Raw genomic sequence first — 16,114 nt, forward strand, 5'->3', positions numbered from 1 at the left:
CATAGTCTTTCGAAAATGTTCCCCCTTAACCCACGGATAGGCCGGTACACCTACATCCTTCTACATCTGCTAGCCCATCCCGGAAGGGGTCACACTAACTACTCAACTAAGCCAGAGCCCATATTGGCTTGTGGCTGCACACGTAAGCTTCTAGACATGAGAATACGATTGATCTCTTTGAGCCTGAGCGGACGGTCCACTAGTGGTGCACCACCATGGATTTCCCATGCGTGCCCCACTGTACTTCGCCACCATTCCATCAAGTTTCCGCCCAGGTAGTTCATTAATTATCTTAGGTCCTACTTACTACATTGTTACTCATACTTTACAATGTTCACTCCCCAATCCACGTCTACTTAGCGAAGCAACATATGTAAAACGATGGCGACAATGTCATATGGTTCAGACCTACCTCAATGAACTACTGGGTGAAAGCATAGTCATGCGGCATCAATTCCTACCATGCAATCCTACCGCAAAGAACTAAGTGCATAAAAAAAAACATAGGTAAGGAAACATGATCAAGATGCAACTTGCCTTGGTACTGCTGGTTGAACTCTAAAGACTGAAAATATTCTGCTTCGCACTCCGGGCAATCTATCGCAAAGGAGATAAACAAACATAAACAAACATTCAAGAGAACCAAGAAGAACATGCAAAGCAAAAGTCTCGGAAAAACCAAATGAACAAACATCACACTTAACTAGCATGAAAAATATTCTAGATGCAAAACAACATAGGCCTATGGTTCAAAGAGTGATGTGAACTATAGTGCGTACTATGCATACTAGTAAAATATTAATGGGCAGATTCTAGTGTGTGAAAAATTATTGTGACAAAGGTCCAGGTGATAGGGTTTGGCTACGGTGACAAAGTGCAAAAAGAATCAACTTAATCGGAGTTACGGTTTGGGAGATATGGCCATTTGAAGTTCGGATTCAAATCTGAATAAATTCAAATTTGAATCTGTCAAAAGTTTGCAAAAAGGATACCACTGGATAGATCTAAACAATACGAAGAATTTGCCGCTGGTTTCATCGAGTTTGGATCTACGGTTAAAAAGTTGTGGCTATGCGAAGTTTAGGGACTAATCTGCTAATTACAGGGACTAAACAGAGAAGAAAACTATCGCAAACAAGTCCCTGGCCACGTGGTGGCTCGTGGCTGGCCGAGCAGCGTCCGCTGCGGAGGCTATACGGCGAACGGCCGCTAAATAAGAAAAACCGTGGCGGCGGCTAACTAAAGAAAAACCGACGCTCGGTTTAAATAAAACCGGCCGGTCTAAGGGAACCGCGGTTAACCGCGTACCTCTTCGCAAAATAAAAAAAAACCAATCCTAATCTAATCTGGACCGTTGGGGTCCGATCCAACGGGCGAGGGTGGGGCGGCGGCTTACAGTGGGCTGGAGGTGGTGGCCGGCGACGACGAAGACGGCGGCGCGGCGTCGGTGGCGGAGGGGACGGCGGCTACGGCGGTCCTCGGCGTCGGGGAAGAAGACGGGGAGGTGCGGCGCGTCGAGGGCGTCGCGAAGGTGATGGCGGCGTGCGTCGGCGACGTCCGGTCGGGGCGGGGCGAGGACGGCGGGGCTCGGAGCTCCGGCGAGATGCGAACGGCGACGACGAGCGGTAGGGGCGGCGTGGGAAGGTGCGGGTCGGCGAGGATGGAAGAGGGGGTCTTGGCCTTTATATAGGCGAGGGCAGAGGGCTCGGGGTCGACGGATAGGCGTTATCCGCGAGGGCTTCGCCCGACGGTTGCGGGAGCGCGGCGGCGGGCTCATCCGAGCGGGGCAAGCGGGAGGTTGGGGACGAGCTGACGAGCGGGGCCCGCCTGGCAGCGGCAGTGAGAGGAGGCGAGCGAGGGCGGGCGCGGGCGGTCGACCGGGCGGAAGGCGTCGGTGGCGCTGGGGCTGGCCTTGGGCCGAATGGCCAGTGGGCTGGCTGGCCTGGCCTGGCTAGGCGCGCGCGTCCCTGGGCCGAACTGGTTTCGGTCCAGGCGGGTGAGTGTTTTTTTTTTAACAGAACACTAAAGTGGTCATAATTAATTCAAAAGAATTAATAAAAACACCACAATAATTTATAAAATAACTATGCAATATTTAAAGCCTAATGAACATTAACTTAAGCACAGAACATTTTGAAAATATTTCCTAATGCAATTAATGCACTTTTTTTGCAGATAAAATAAATACCAAATAAACTCCAAAACTTCAAATAATATTCAAATACCATTTTCCCACCCTTTTATATTTTGAGGAAGTCATCTTATCCCCTCTCATTTGTTTTTCTTGAGTGGAAAATATTATTTGAATATTTTTTTTAAACTCCAAAAATGCCAAGAAATATGATATGCATTGAATGATTCTATTAACATCCGAATTTAATAAAAATTGGGATGTTACAAACCTACCCCCCTTAAGATGAATCTCGTCCTCGAGATTCGGGTTGGCCAGCAAAAATGTGTGGATGGTCCTGCCTGAGATCTTCTTCTCTTTCCCAGGTAGCTTCCTCCTCGGTGTGGTGACTCCACTGAACTTTGCAGAACCTGATGATCTTGGTTCGAGTGATCCTCTCTGCAGTCTCAAGAATCTTAATAGGCTTCTCCTCATAGGTCAGATCGCTCTCTAACTGAATTGCCTCGAGTGGCACTGTATCCCTCAAAGGAATATCCGCCATCTCTGCATGACACTTCTTCAGCTGGGAAACATGGAACACGTCATGAACTCCTGTCAAAGCCTCTGGTAATTCCAACTGGTATGCAACCTCTCCTCTGCGTTCCAGAATCCTGTATGGTCCCACAAATCGTGGTGCTAACTTTCCTTTGACTCCAAATCTCTTAATACCTCGAAGTGGAGACACTCGAAGATATGCTCTATCTCCCACTTCATAGATCACTTCCTTGCGTTTAGCATCAGCATAACTTTTCTGCCTTGACTGGGCTATCCTAAGTCTGTCACGAATCAACTTGACCTTCTCCTCTGAATCCCTGATCAAATCAGGTCCAAATAATTTGCGATCTCCAACTCCATTCCACATCAAAGGTGTCCTGCATTTCCTGCCATACAATGCCTCGAAAGGGGCCATCTGCAAACTGGCTTGGTAGCTGTTGTTGTACGAGAACTCTGCGTAGGGTAAGTTATCATCCCAACTAGACCCATAGTCTAGCGCACACGCTCTCAGCATGTCCTCCAGAATCTGATTGACTCTCTCTGTCTGCCCATCAGTCTGTGGATGGAAGGCTGTACTAAACTCTAGCCTGGTACCCAAAGTTTCATGCAACTGATTCCAAAACCTTGAGGTAAACTGTGTTCCTCTATCTGATACGATGCTCCTCAGAACTCCATGCAGACATACAATCCTGGTCATATATATCTTTGCCAGCTTAGCACTTGTATAGGTGGTCTTCACTGGAATGAAGTGGGCAACCTTGGTCAAACGATCCACTATCACCCAAATGGAATCATAACCTGAACGGGTCCTGGGTAACCCCGTGATAAAGTCCATACCAAGTTTATCCCATTTCCAATCAGGTATTGGCAACGGCTGAAGTAAACCTGCTGGTTTCTGATGCTCTGCCTTTACTCTCTGACATACATCACATATTGCCACATACTCGGCAATCTCTCTCTTCATACCGGCCCACCAAAAACTTTCCTTCAAGTCCAAATACATCTTGGTGTTGCCTGGGTGTATCGAATATGGTGAGTCATGAGCCTCCTGAAGAATCAACTTCCTGATCTCTGGATCATTGGGTACACAAATCCGTTGCTCAAACCATATGGTTCCATTTTCATCCTCACGAAATCCTTTTGCTTTCCCTTTTCTCATCATTTCCTTTATCTCAGCAATACCTTGGTCCAACTTCTGGGCTTCTCTGATTCTTCCCAACAAGGTGGACTGTACCTCGAGTGCGGCAACATAACCTCTTGGAACTATTTCTAACTGAAGGTCTCTAAGCTCATCACATAACTCCTGAGCTAAATCTCCTGCTGTAAGGGTATTAACGTAACTCTTACGGCTCAAAGCATCCGCCACAACATTGGCTTTTCCTGGATGATAATGCAGACTCATGTCATAATCCTTTATAAGTTCCAACCATCTCCTTTGCCTGAGATTCAACTCCTTCTGCGTGAAAATGTACTTCAAACTCTTGTGATCCGTGTAAACATCACAACGATTCCCAATAAGATAGTGTCTCCATGTCTTGAGTGCATGCACAACGGCTGCTAACTCCAAGTCATGCGTGGCATAGTTCAACTCATGAGGTCGAAGCTGTCGTGAAGCATAAGCTACAACTTTTCCCTCCTGCATAAGAACACCTCCAAGTCCCTGACGTGAAGCATCACAATACACCTGAAAGTCCTTGTGTACGTCGGGTAGGATTAGCACTGGGGCTGTAACCAAACGCTTCTTCAACTCTTGAAAGCTGGCTTCACACTCTTCAGTCCAAACGAACTTGGTGTCCTTCTTCAACAACGTTGTCATGGGCCTTGCAATCTTAGAGAAATTTTCAATAAATCTCCGGTAATATCCTGCAAGTCCAAGGAAACTGCGAATCTCGCCAACTGTGGTGGGTGCATTCCATTCTGTGACTGACTCTACCTTGGTAGGGTCCACTGCAATCCCTTCACCTGACACAACATGTCCAAGGAATCCGACTTCCTTGAGCCAAAACTCACACTTGCTGAACTTGGCATAAAGTTGATGTTCTCTGAGCTTCTCCAGAACCAAGCGCAGATGTTCAGCGTGTTCCTCCTCATTCTTGGAGAAAACCAATATGTCATCAATGAATACCACAACTAACTTATCCAAGAACTCCATGAACACCTTGTTCATCATGCTCATAAAATAGGCAGGGGCATTAGTCAAACCAAAGGACATGACTGTATACTCATAAAGCCCATACCTTGTAGTAAAAGCTGTCTTGGGTATATCCTTCTCACGGATCTTCAATTGGTGATAACCCGATCGAAGATCGATCTTGGAGAAAACACTAGCTCCTTCTAGCTGGTCAAACAAGTCATTGATCATCGGTAGGGGATACTTGTTCTTGATGGTCACCTCGTTCAAAGAGCGGTAATCCACACACATCCTCAAGGTTCCATCCTTCTTCTCTACTAAGAGTACTGGGGCTCCCCAAGGTGATGAACTCGGGCGAATATACCCTTTCTCTAGCAACTCCTTAATCTGTTTCTTGACTTCCTCCAAATCATTAGCGGGCATCCGATACGGCCTCTTGGAGATAGGTCCTGTACCTGGCAGCAACTCAATTAAAAACTCAATCTCCCGATCTGGCGGCATACCTGGTAACTCCTCCGGAAATACATCGGGATAATCCTTCACCACTGGTACTTCTTCCTGGACAACTCCCGTAAGAGAGTTCACCTGAGTCCTCTTAGGCTTAAGCCTGGATACATACTTGATCCTCTTCTTCTCTGGGGTGGTGAGAAAAATCGATCTACTAGCACAATCGATGGTCCCCTCATACTTGGACATCCAATCCATCCCTAGGATTACATCCAACCCTTGTGACTCTAGTATGATCATATCCGTAGGGAAAACATGTCCCCCTATGTTCAAAGGCAACTGGAAACATCCCTGACTAGCCATAGACTCGGCTCCTGGGGAACTCACTAGAATGGGTGCCTTAAGAGCTACGGTAGGCAACTTATGTCTATCCACGAATCCCCTCGATATGAATGAATGCGATGCACCAGTGTCAAAAAGAATGAGTGCTGGAAATAAATTAACCAAGAACTTACCAATCACTGCGTCAGGCTGTTCATAGACCTCTTCCACATTGACATGATTCACATGCCCCTTAGTGAAAGGATTAGGCTTCTTGCCTCCAGAATTCCCATTGCCATTTCCATTTCCATTCTGCGCCTCAGGACACTCATTGGAGTAGTGCCCTGTCTTCTTGCATTTGAAGCAAGTGATGTGACTCAGATCTTTCTTCATTGGTGTAGAAGAGTTGGAATGCTGCTGGTTGCCATTCCCTCCATTGCCATTTCCATGCTTGTGACCATGGTGGTTGTGTCCATTTCCTCCATGCTGAATGTGGCCTCCATGGTTATGATGATTCCCTCCAAACTTGCTAGTTCCTGATCCAGAACTTCCTGAGTACTGGCTATAGCGGGGTTTTTGTTGAACTCCGGAGTTATACTTCCCATGACCGTACTTTCTCTTACGATTTTCCATCTGCTGGTGCTTTCCCTCGAGAATGGTAGCCTTATCAACCAACTCCTGATAGTTCGCAAAGGTCACCACAGTCAACTGAACTCCCAACTCATCGTTTAGTCCCTCCAGAAACTTCTCCTGCTTGGCTGCATCAGTGGCCACGTCCCCTGGTGCATAACGGGCCAACTTACTGAACTCCTCAGCATACTGGGATACCGTGCGTCCTCCCTGGCGCAAACTGCGGAACTCCTTCTTCTTCAGACTCATGGCCCCAGCTGAGACATGAGCAGTGCGGAATGCCTGCTGGAACTGAGTCCAAGTCACATTCTCCAAGGGGTATGTGGTGGTGTAGTTCTCCCACCAAGCAGCGGCCGGGCCATCCAGCTGATGGGCGGCAAACTTCACCTTCTCAGTATCATTACATCCTGCCGTGGCTAGCTCCCTTCCTATCTTGCGGAGCCAGTCATCTGCGACGATTGGCTCCGTGCTGCTGGAGAACACGGGTGGTTTCAGCCTCAGAAAACGGGTAAGACTATCAACTGGGGGTGGCGGCGATGGGTTGTTGTTGTTCTGGTTCTGGTTCTGAATGAGCATCTGCATAAGAGCATTCTGCTGCTGGATCAATTGCGTGAGTTCCGGCGGAAAGTTGAGTTCGGGGTCACGTCTTGAAGGCATCTGATGGGTTTAGAGTGGATGAGAAGTCAGAAGAGAATAAGGCCTAGGGAGTAAAATCATACTACCCATATGCACATGATAGCAATAAAATTTCAAATCACTCCAATTCAATTTCACTCAAAGGGGTTCACATGAACAATCAAACCTAAGGTAAGCCATGTCACAAGATTTGACAAGGTCTGACAAATGAAATAAAACTAATCGGATAACGAAATCAAATTTCTAACTCTCATGGTGGTATAAAATCTAACTCTCGTCGAATGAAGACCAGTCAACCATGTTGACATCAGGTGTCCTTGCATCACTGTCGGTGTCATCATCTCCAAGCTCATCACCCTGGTCCTTGTCCTGGCTGACATAGGCACCATACGAGTGATCCTCCTGAATGTTTTCTCCCTCATCCAGCTTCTCCTCGGCCTCCTCAAGCTCAAGCTTCAGATCGTCGATCTTCTCTTGTAGTGCGTCCAGCTCTCCCTCATGCTCGATGCGAGCGTCTTGGAGTTCCTCCTCGAGATCGGCCTTGCGAGTCATGAGGTTCTTGATGACGATCATGTTGTCAGACAGCTCCAGCTCCATCATACGAATGTGATCCTCCATGTCCTGGATATGGGATGCTATCGTCTCGTCCTCCAGGGTACGCACCACATCTCCTTTTACGTCACGGCGTCCGTACATCACGAAGGAGGTCCTCTTGAGGTCTTCGTCATACTCCTCCCGAATGCGTCCGAGAGCAATGTGAGCAGCGATGCCCCTGCCCAAGCCCCATGTTGCAGTATCCACATGGAAATCAATGGGCTTGGTGCGGTTTCCGAGGATGCGTCCAGGGATATGGGCATCGATCCTCCAACATGTCTCCTCGGGCAGGGTGGCGGTGAAGGTTCCAGTGAATGTGGGAAGCCCAATCTTCAGGTGCTTCACGATCTTCACCAGCTGCCGTCCAAAAGGCGTGGTCTCATCGGGCTGCTCAAACTCGACAATGGCGGACGACATCTAAATTTTGAAAAAGGGAAGAAATTAGTATAGAAGTAAAGAAGGTACGAGACCAACGGATATATAGGGAAAGTGAAAAATAAAGTTTTATCCTATGGCTTTTCCATTTTCTAGGGGTCGCGTCCTACAGTCAACGTGTGCTCTGATACCATCTTGTAGCGACCCGACTCGGTAAGAGTCGAAGTCTCTGTGCTTACCGTGCTAGTCCCTGGATCGACTTGCTAGCACACACAGTACTCGATGAAATAACAGAAATAACACACATCTCTTTATTACATCGATAGTCCAGGAGCAATACATTTATTACCAAATAGGGCATAGAGCCAATAACAAATACTGCGGAAGCAAAGTAGTAAATGAGTCCAACTCCACGAGCAAGGTTGAGTGTAGAACATCGACCTATCGCACCTTAATCCTCGTCGGATATATCTGCAACGTGATAAGTTGCAGCCATATAGGTCAGTACATTGAATGTACTGGCAAGTCACATCATAAGTGTAATGAACCTACTTGTACATGCAATTTGGCTGGTGGAAAGCTCTAAGTTTAATTTTTTTTTTGCATAAAGCTAGTTTTTCCCTATTAGAAAAGATGTTATTCTACTACTACACATTTGCATAGGATGAGTTGGCAAACCCAACTCCATCCGTTCCCAAGTTTCATTTAAATCCCAACTGTTTAATTAAAGGTGAGGAGATCTCCCAGCATTTTCACTACTAGAAGCTCAAGATGTCCGTAACCGGGGACATGGCTAATTGATTAGGTTGACACTCTGCAGAGGTTGCGCACTTTTCCCCACAAGACTCGACCACCTCCATGATCGGAAGATCGAGACATAGTCTTTCGAAAATGTTCCCCCTTAACCCACGGATAGGCCGGTACACCTACATCCTTCTACATCTGCTAGCCCATCCCGGAAGGGGTCACACTAACTACTCAACTAAGCCAGAGCCCATATTGGCTTGTGGCTGCACACGTAAGCTTCTAGACATGAGAATACGATTGATCTCTTTGAGCCTGAGCGGACGGTCCACTAGTGGTGCACCACCATGGATTTCCCATGCGTGCCCCACTGTACTTCGCCACCATTCCATCAAGTTTCCGCCCAGGTAGTTCATTAATTATCTTAGGTCCTACTTACTACATTGTTACTCATACTTTACAATGTTCACTCCCCAATCCACGTCTACTTAGCGAAGCAACATATGTAAAACGATGGCGACAATGTCATATGGTTCAGACCTACCTCAATGAACTACTGGGTGAAAGCATAGTCATGCGGCATCAATTCCTACCATGCAATCCTACCGCAAAGAACTAAGTGCATAAAAAAAAACATAGGTAAGGAAACATGATCAAGATGCAACTTGCCTTGGTACTGCTGGTTGAACTCTAAAGACTGAAAATATTCTGCTTCGCACTCCGGGCAATCTATCGCAAAGGAGATAAACAAACATAAACAAACATTCAAGAGAACCAAGAAGAACATGCAAAGCAAAAGTCTCGGAAAAACCAAATGAACAAACATCACACTTAACTAGCATGAAAAATATTCTAGATGCAAAACAACATAGGCCTATGGTTCAAAGAGTGATGTGAACTATAGTGCGTACTATGCATACTAGTAAAATATTAATGGGCAGATTCTAGTGTGTGAAAAATTATTGTGACAAAGGTCCAGGTGATAGGGTTTGGCTACGGTGACAAAGTGCAAAAAGAATCAACTTAATCGGAGTTACGGTTTGGGAGATATGGCCATTTGAAGTTCGGATTCAAATCTGAATAAATTCAAATTTGAATCTGTCAAAAGTTTGCAAAAAGGATACCACTGGATAGATCTAAACAATACGAAGAATTTGCCGCTGGTTTCATCGAGTTTGGATCTACGGTTAAAAAGTTGTGGCTATGCGAAGTTTAGGGACTAATCTGCTAATTACAGGGACTAAACAGAGAAGAAAACTATCGCAAACAAGTCCCTGGCCACGTGGTGGCTCGTGGCTGGCCGAGCAGCGTCCGCTGCGGAGGCTATACGGCGAACGGCCGCTAAATAAGAAAAACCGTGGCGGCGGCTAACTAAAGAAAAACCGACGCTCGGTTTAAATAAAACCGGCCGGTCTAAGGGAACCGCGGTTAACCGCGTACCTCTTCGCAAAATAAAAAAAAACCGATCCTAATCTAATCTGGACCGTTGGGGTCCGATCCAACGGGCGAGGGTGGGGCGGCGGCTTACAGTGGGCTGGAGGTGGTGGCCGGCGACGACGAAGACGGCGGCGCGGCGTCGGTGGCGGAGGGGACGGCGGCTACGGCGGTCCTCGGCGTCGGGGAAGAAGACGGGGAGGTGCGGCGCGTCGAGGGCGTCGCGAAGGTGATGGCGGCGTGCGTCGGCGACGTCCGGTCGGGGTGGGGCGAGGACGGCGGGGCTCGGAGCTCCGGCGAGATGCGAACGGCGACGACGAGCGGTAGGGGCGGCGTGGGAAGGTGCGGGTCGGCGAGGATGGAAGAGGGGGTCTTGGCCTTTATATAGGCGAGGGCAGAGGGCTCGGGGTCGACGGATAGGCGTTATCCGCGAGGGCTTCGCCCGGCGGTTGCGGGAGCGCGGCGGCGGGCTCATCCGAGCGGGGCAAGCGGGAGGTTGGGGACGAGCTGACGAGCGGGGCCCGCCTGGCAGCGGCAGTGAGAGGAGGCGAGCGAGGGCGGGCGCGGGCGGTCGACCGGGCGGAAGGCGTCGGTGGCGCTGGGGCTGGCCTTGGGCCGAATGGCCAGTGGGCTGGCTGGCCTGGCCTGGCTAGGCGCGCGCGTCCCTGGGCCGAACTGGTTTCGGTCCAGGCGGGTGAGTGTGTTTTTTTTTTAACAGAACACTAAAGTGGTCATAATTAATTCAAAAGAATTAATAAAAACACCACAATAATTTATAAAATAACTATGCAATATTTAAAGCCTAATGAACATTAACTTAAGCACAGAACATTTTGAAAATATTTCCTAATGCAATTAATGCACTTTTTTGCAGATAAAATAAATACCAAATAAACTCCAAAACTTCAAATAATATTCAAATACCATTTTCCCACCCTTTTATATTTTGAGGAAGTCATCTTATCCCCTCTCATTTGTTTTTCTTGAGTGGAAAATATTATTTGAATATTTTTTTTTAAACTCCAAAAATGCCAAGAAATATGATATGCATTGAATGATTCTATTAACATCCGAATTTAATAAAAATTGGGATGTTACAAACCTACCCCCCTTAAGATGAATCTCGTCCTCGAGATTCGGGTTGGCCAGCAAAAAGGTGTGGATGGTCCTGCCTGAGATCTTCTTCTCTTTCCCAGGTAGCTTCCTCCTCGGTGTGGTGACTCCACTGAACTTTGCAGAACCTGATGATCTTGGTTCGAGTGATCCTCTCTGCAGTCTCAAGAATCTTAATAGGCTTCTCCTCATAGGTCAGATCGCTCTCTAACTGAATTGCCTCGAGTGGCACTGTATCCCTCAAAGGAATATCCGCCATCTCTGCATGACACTTCTTCAGCTGGGAAACATGGAACACGTCATGAACTCCTGTCAAAGCCTCTGGTAATTCCAACTGGTATGCAACCTCTCCTCTGCGTTCCAGAATCCTGTATGGTCCCACAAATCGTGGTGCTAACTTTCCTTTGACTCCAAATCTCTTAATACCTCGAAGTGGAGACACTCGAAGATATGCTCTATCTCCCACTTCATAGATCACTTCCTTGCGTTTAGCATCAGCATAACTTTTCTGCCTTGACTGGGCTATCTTAAGTCTGTCACGAATCAACTTGACCTTCTCCTCTGAATCCCTGATCAAATCAGGTCCAAATAATTTGCGATCTCCAACTCCATTCCACATCAAAGGTGTCCTGCATTTCCTGCCATACAATGATGACTACGTTGATGAAGCAGGAGCAGATACCATGGAGTCTACAACCGTAGAATATTTCTAGTAGACCACCTCATCAGTAGTAGTAGTCCACCATGTAAATTTAGTAGTCCGAGCACTTTGCGATAGCTAGATTGATTGTATGCCTTTGTTTGTTTGATTGAAGTGAATTGTTTGCTTTTGCCTCATGTGCATATGGGTAGTGTTTTCTCTTTGGACCCCCTCTATTCTTATATCTCATCTTTTCTAAACCCTCACATGCCTCCGAGACGTGACCCCAGATTTGCCTTTCCGCCGAAGCTCACCCAGTTGATCCAGCAGCAGAACACCTTGATGCAGTTGCTAGTTCAGAATCAGAATCAGGGGAACAACAACAACAACCCACCACCACCACCACCACCTGTTGACCACTTAGCCCGTTTTCTTAGGCTGAATCCGCCGGTGTTTTCTAGTAGCACCGAGCCGATAGTAATAGATGATTGGCTCCGCAAGATAGCTACGGAGTTGACCACAGCAGGATGCACAGATGCGGAGAAGGTGAAGTTTGCCGCACATCAGTTAGAAGGACCCGCAGCATCCTGGTGGGAGAATTTCACAGCCACCTTCCCAGTCGACACTGTCACATGGGACCAGTTTCAGCAGGCTTTTCGTACTGCCCATGTTTCAGCAGGAGCAATGGCCATGAAGAAGCGTGAGTTTCGTAACTTGCGCCAAGGAGGACGGACAGTTGGCCAGTATGTGGAGGAGTTTAGTAAGCTAGCACGTTATGCCCCAGATGACGTTGCTACGGATGCATCTAAGTAGGAGAAATTCCTGGAAGGATTGAATGATGAGTTGAGTATACAGTTGATGGTAGCCACCTTCAAAAACTACCAGGAGTTGGTAGACCATGCTCTTATGATTGAAGGGAAGCAGCAGCAAATTGAGAACCGCAAGAGGAAGTATGGACAAGGAAAGTATAATGCAGGAGCTCAGCAGAAGCCACGTTTTACCCCTAGACCGGGAGGACCTTTTCAGCATACCCATGGAGTAGGTAGCTCACACAATCACAATGGCACCAAGAATGGAAATGGGAATGGAGGAAGCAATGGACAGAACCGCAACAACCCATCAACCCCAGCCAAGAAGGACTTGAGCCAAGTCACTTGCTATAAGTGTTCGAAGCCAGGACATTACACAAATGAATGTCCTGAAGGCCAAAACGGCAATGGAAGCTCTGGAAAGAAGCCGAACCCTTTCAACAGGGGACAGGTGAACCACATTAATGTGGAGGAGGTTGAAGCTCAGCCCGATGCAGTAATAGGTAAGTTTTTGGTTAAGTCATTTACTGCACTCGTTCTTTTTTATACTGGTGCATCGCATTCATACATCTCAAGGGGATTTGTGGATAAGTATAACCTACCAACCCAAGCCCTTAGGTCACCCATGTTAGTAACCTCGCCAGGAGCAGAGTATGTGGCTAGTCTATGGTGTGATCGGTTACCATTAAGGATTGGTAACTATGTTTTCCCCTCAGACCTAATAGTATTAGAATCTCAAGGATTGGATGTGATATTAGGCATGGATTGGTTATCAAAGTATGAAGGGAATATTGAGTGTGCTAGTAAGTCAATTTTGCTTACCACACCAGAAGGGAGAAGGATCAAGTATGTATCCCGGCATGTGCCAAATAGGACACAAGTAAATTCCTTATCAGGAGTTGTGCAGGAGAAAGTACCAGTGGTAAAGGATTTTCCTGATGTATTTCCCGAAGAGTTGCCAGGCATGCCACCGGATAGAGACATTGAGTTTTTGATTGAGCTTCTGCCAGGCACTGGGCCAATATCAAAGAGACCATATAGGATGCCAGCAAAAGATTTGGTGGAGATTAAGAAGCAGATTAAGGAATTACTGGATAAGGGATATATTCGCCCAAGTTCTTCGCCTTGGGGATCACCAGTACTTCTAGTGGAGAAGAAGGATGGATCGTTAAGGATGGTTGTTGACTATCGAGGATTGAATGAAGTAACAATCAAGAACAAGTACCCGCTACCAATGATCAATGATCTGTTTGATCGATTGCAAGGAGCTAAAGTGTTTTCCAAGATCGATTTGCGATCAGGGTACCATCACTTGAAGATTCGAGAGCAGGACATACCTAAGACAACTTTTACCACCATGTATGGGCTGTATGAGTATACCATTATGTCATTTGGTCTGACTAACGCGCCTGCCTATTTTATGAATATGATGAACAAAGTGTTTATGGAGTTTTTGGATAAGTTCGTCGTAGTGTTCATTGATGATATCCTGGTATATTCGAAGAATGAAGAGGAGCATAAGGAGCATTTGCGTTTGGTACTTGGAAAGCTCAGAGAACACCAATTATATGCCAAGTTCAGCAAATGTGAGTTTTGGTTGAAGGAAGTAGGATTCCTCAGACACGTTATATCTGGAGAAGGTATAGCAGTAGATCCCATTAAAGTTGAAACCGTGACCAAGTGGGAAGCCCCAACAACAGTTGGAGAGATCCGGAGTTTTCTTGGACTCGCAGGATACTACCGTAGGTTTATTGAGAATTTCTCAAAGATCGCGAAGCCTATGACGGAGTTGTTGAAGAAGGATACTAAGTTCAAATGGACTGAGGAGTGTGAGGCTAGTTTCCAGGAGTTGAAGAAACGCTTGGTTACCTCACTAGTGTTGATTTTGCCAGATCAGACCAAGGATTATGAGGTGTATTGCGACGCTTCACGTCGAGGACTTGGAGCAGTGCTTATGCAGGAAGGGAGAGTTGTTTCATATGCCTCAAGACAACTGAAGCCCCATGAGTTGAATTATGCCACGCATGATTTGGAGTTAGCAGCCGTAGTGCATGCATTGAAGACATGGAGACATTTCCTCATTGGAAATCATTGTGAGGTGTACACGGATCACAAGAGTTTGAAGTACATTTTCACGCAGAAGGAGTTGAACCTCAGACAAAGGAGATGGTTGGAGCTCATCAAGGATTATGATATGAGATTGCATTATCATCCCGGGAAGGCTAATGTAGTAGCTGATGCATTAAGCCGCAAGAGCCATGTCAATACGTTAATGACGGGAGAAATACCCAAGGAGTTAGCAGAAAATCTTCGTGAACTATGTTTGGAAATAGTTCCGAGAGGCTATGTAGCAACATTGGAAATTCAGTCAACTTTGATGGATAGAATCAGAGAAGCTCAGAAAACTGACAAAGAGATTGCCGCTATAAAGGAGAAACTGAGCAAAGGAAGAGCTAAAGGATTTCGTGAGGATGAGCACGACACCCTATGGTTCGAAGACCGTGTTTATGTACCCAATGACCCAGAGATCAGAAAGTTGATTCTGCAAGAGGCACATGATTCACCGTATTCGATTCATCCAGGAAATACCAAGATGTATTTGTATTTGAAGGATATTTTCTGGTGGACTGGAATGAAGAAGGGTATTGCGGAGTATGTAGCAGTCTGTGATGTATGTCAGAGAGTAAAGGCAGAGCATCAGAAGCCAGCAGGATTGTTGCAACCATTGCCGATACCCGAATGGAAGTGGGATAAGCTAGGCATGGATTTTATCACGGGATTACCAAGGACTCGTTTAGGCTATGACTCGATTTGGGTTGTAGTTGATCGATTGACGAAGGTAACTCATTTCATCCCAGTAAAGACCACTTACACCAGTGCTAAGTTGGCAAAGATATACATGACCAGGATCGTATGTTTGCATGGAGTTCCGAGGAGCATCATATCAGATAGAGGAACCCAGTTTACCTCAAAGTTCTGGAAGCAGTTGCATAAGACTTTGGGTACTAGGCTAGAATTTAGTACAGCTTTTCATCCGCAGACAAATGGACAGACCGAGAGAGTCAATCAGATTTTGGAGGATATGCTGAGAGCTTGTGCGCTAGATTATGGATCTAGTTGGGACAATAATCTGCCATATGCAGAGTTCTCTTACAATAATAGCTATCAGACCAGTTTGAAGATGGCACCTTTCAAAGCTCTGTATGGAAGGAGGTGCAGGACACCGTTGTCGTGGGACGAAGTTGGAGACCGCCAGTTGTTTGGACCAGATCTGATTAAAGAGTCTGAATAGAAGGTGAAGTTGATTCGCGATAGGCTCAAGGTAGCCCAGTCCAGGCAGAAGAGCTACGCAGATTCTAAACGCAAAGAGACAGTTTACGAAGTCGGAGACAGAGCTTATCTTCGAGTATCCCCACTTCGAGGGATTAAGCGCTTTGGAGTTAAGGGGAAGTTAGCGCCACAATTTGTAGGGCCATATCGAGTTTTGGAGCGTATGGGAGAAGTGGCTTACAAGTTGGAATTGCCAGGAGGATTGACAGGAGTTCATGATGTGTTCCACGTTTCTCAGTTGAAAA

The sequence above is a fragment of the Triticum dicoccoides genome, chromosome 6A, assembly GCF_002162155.2.
Source record: "Triticum dicoccoides isolate Atlit2015 ecotype Zavitan chromosome 6A, WEW_v2.0, whole genome shotgun sequence".
Classification (NCBI taxonomy): Eukaryota; Viridiplantae; Streptophyta; class Magnoliopsida; order Poales; family Poaceae; genus Triticum; species Triticum dicoccoides.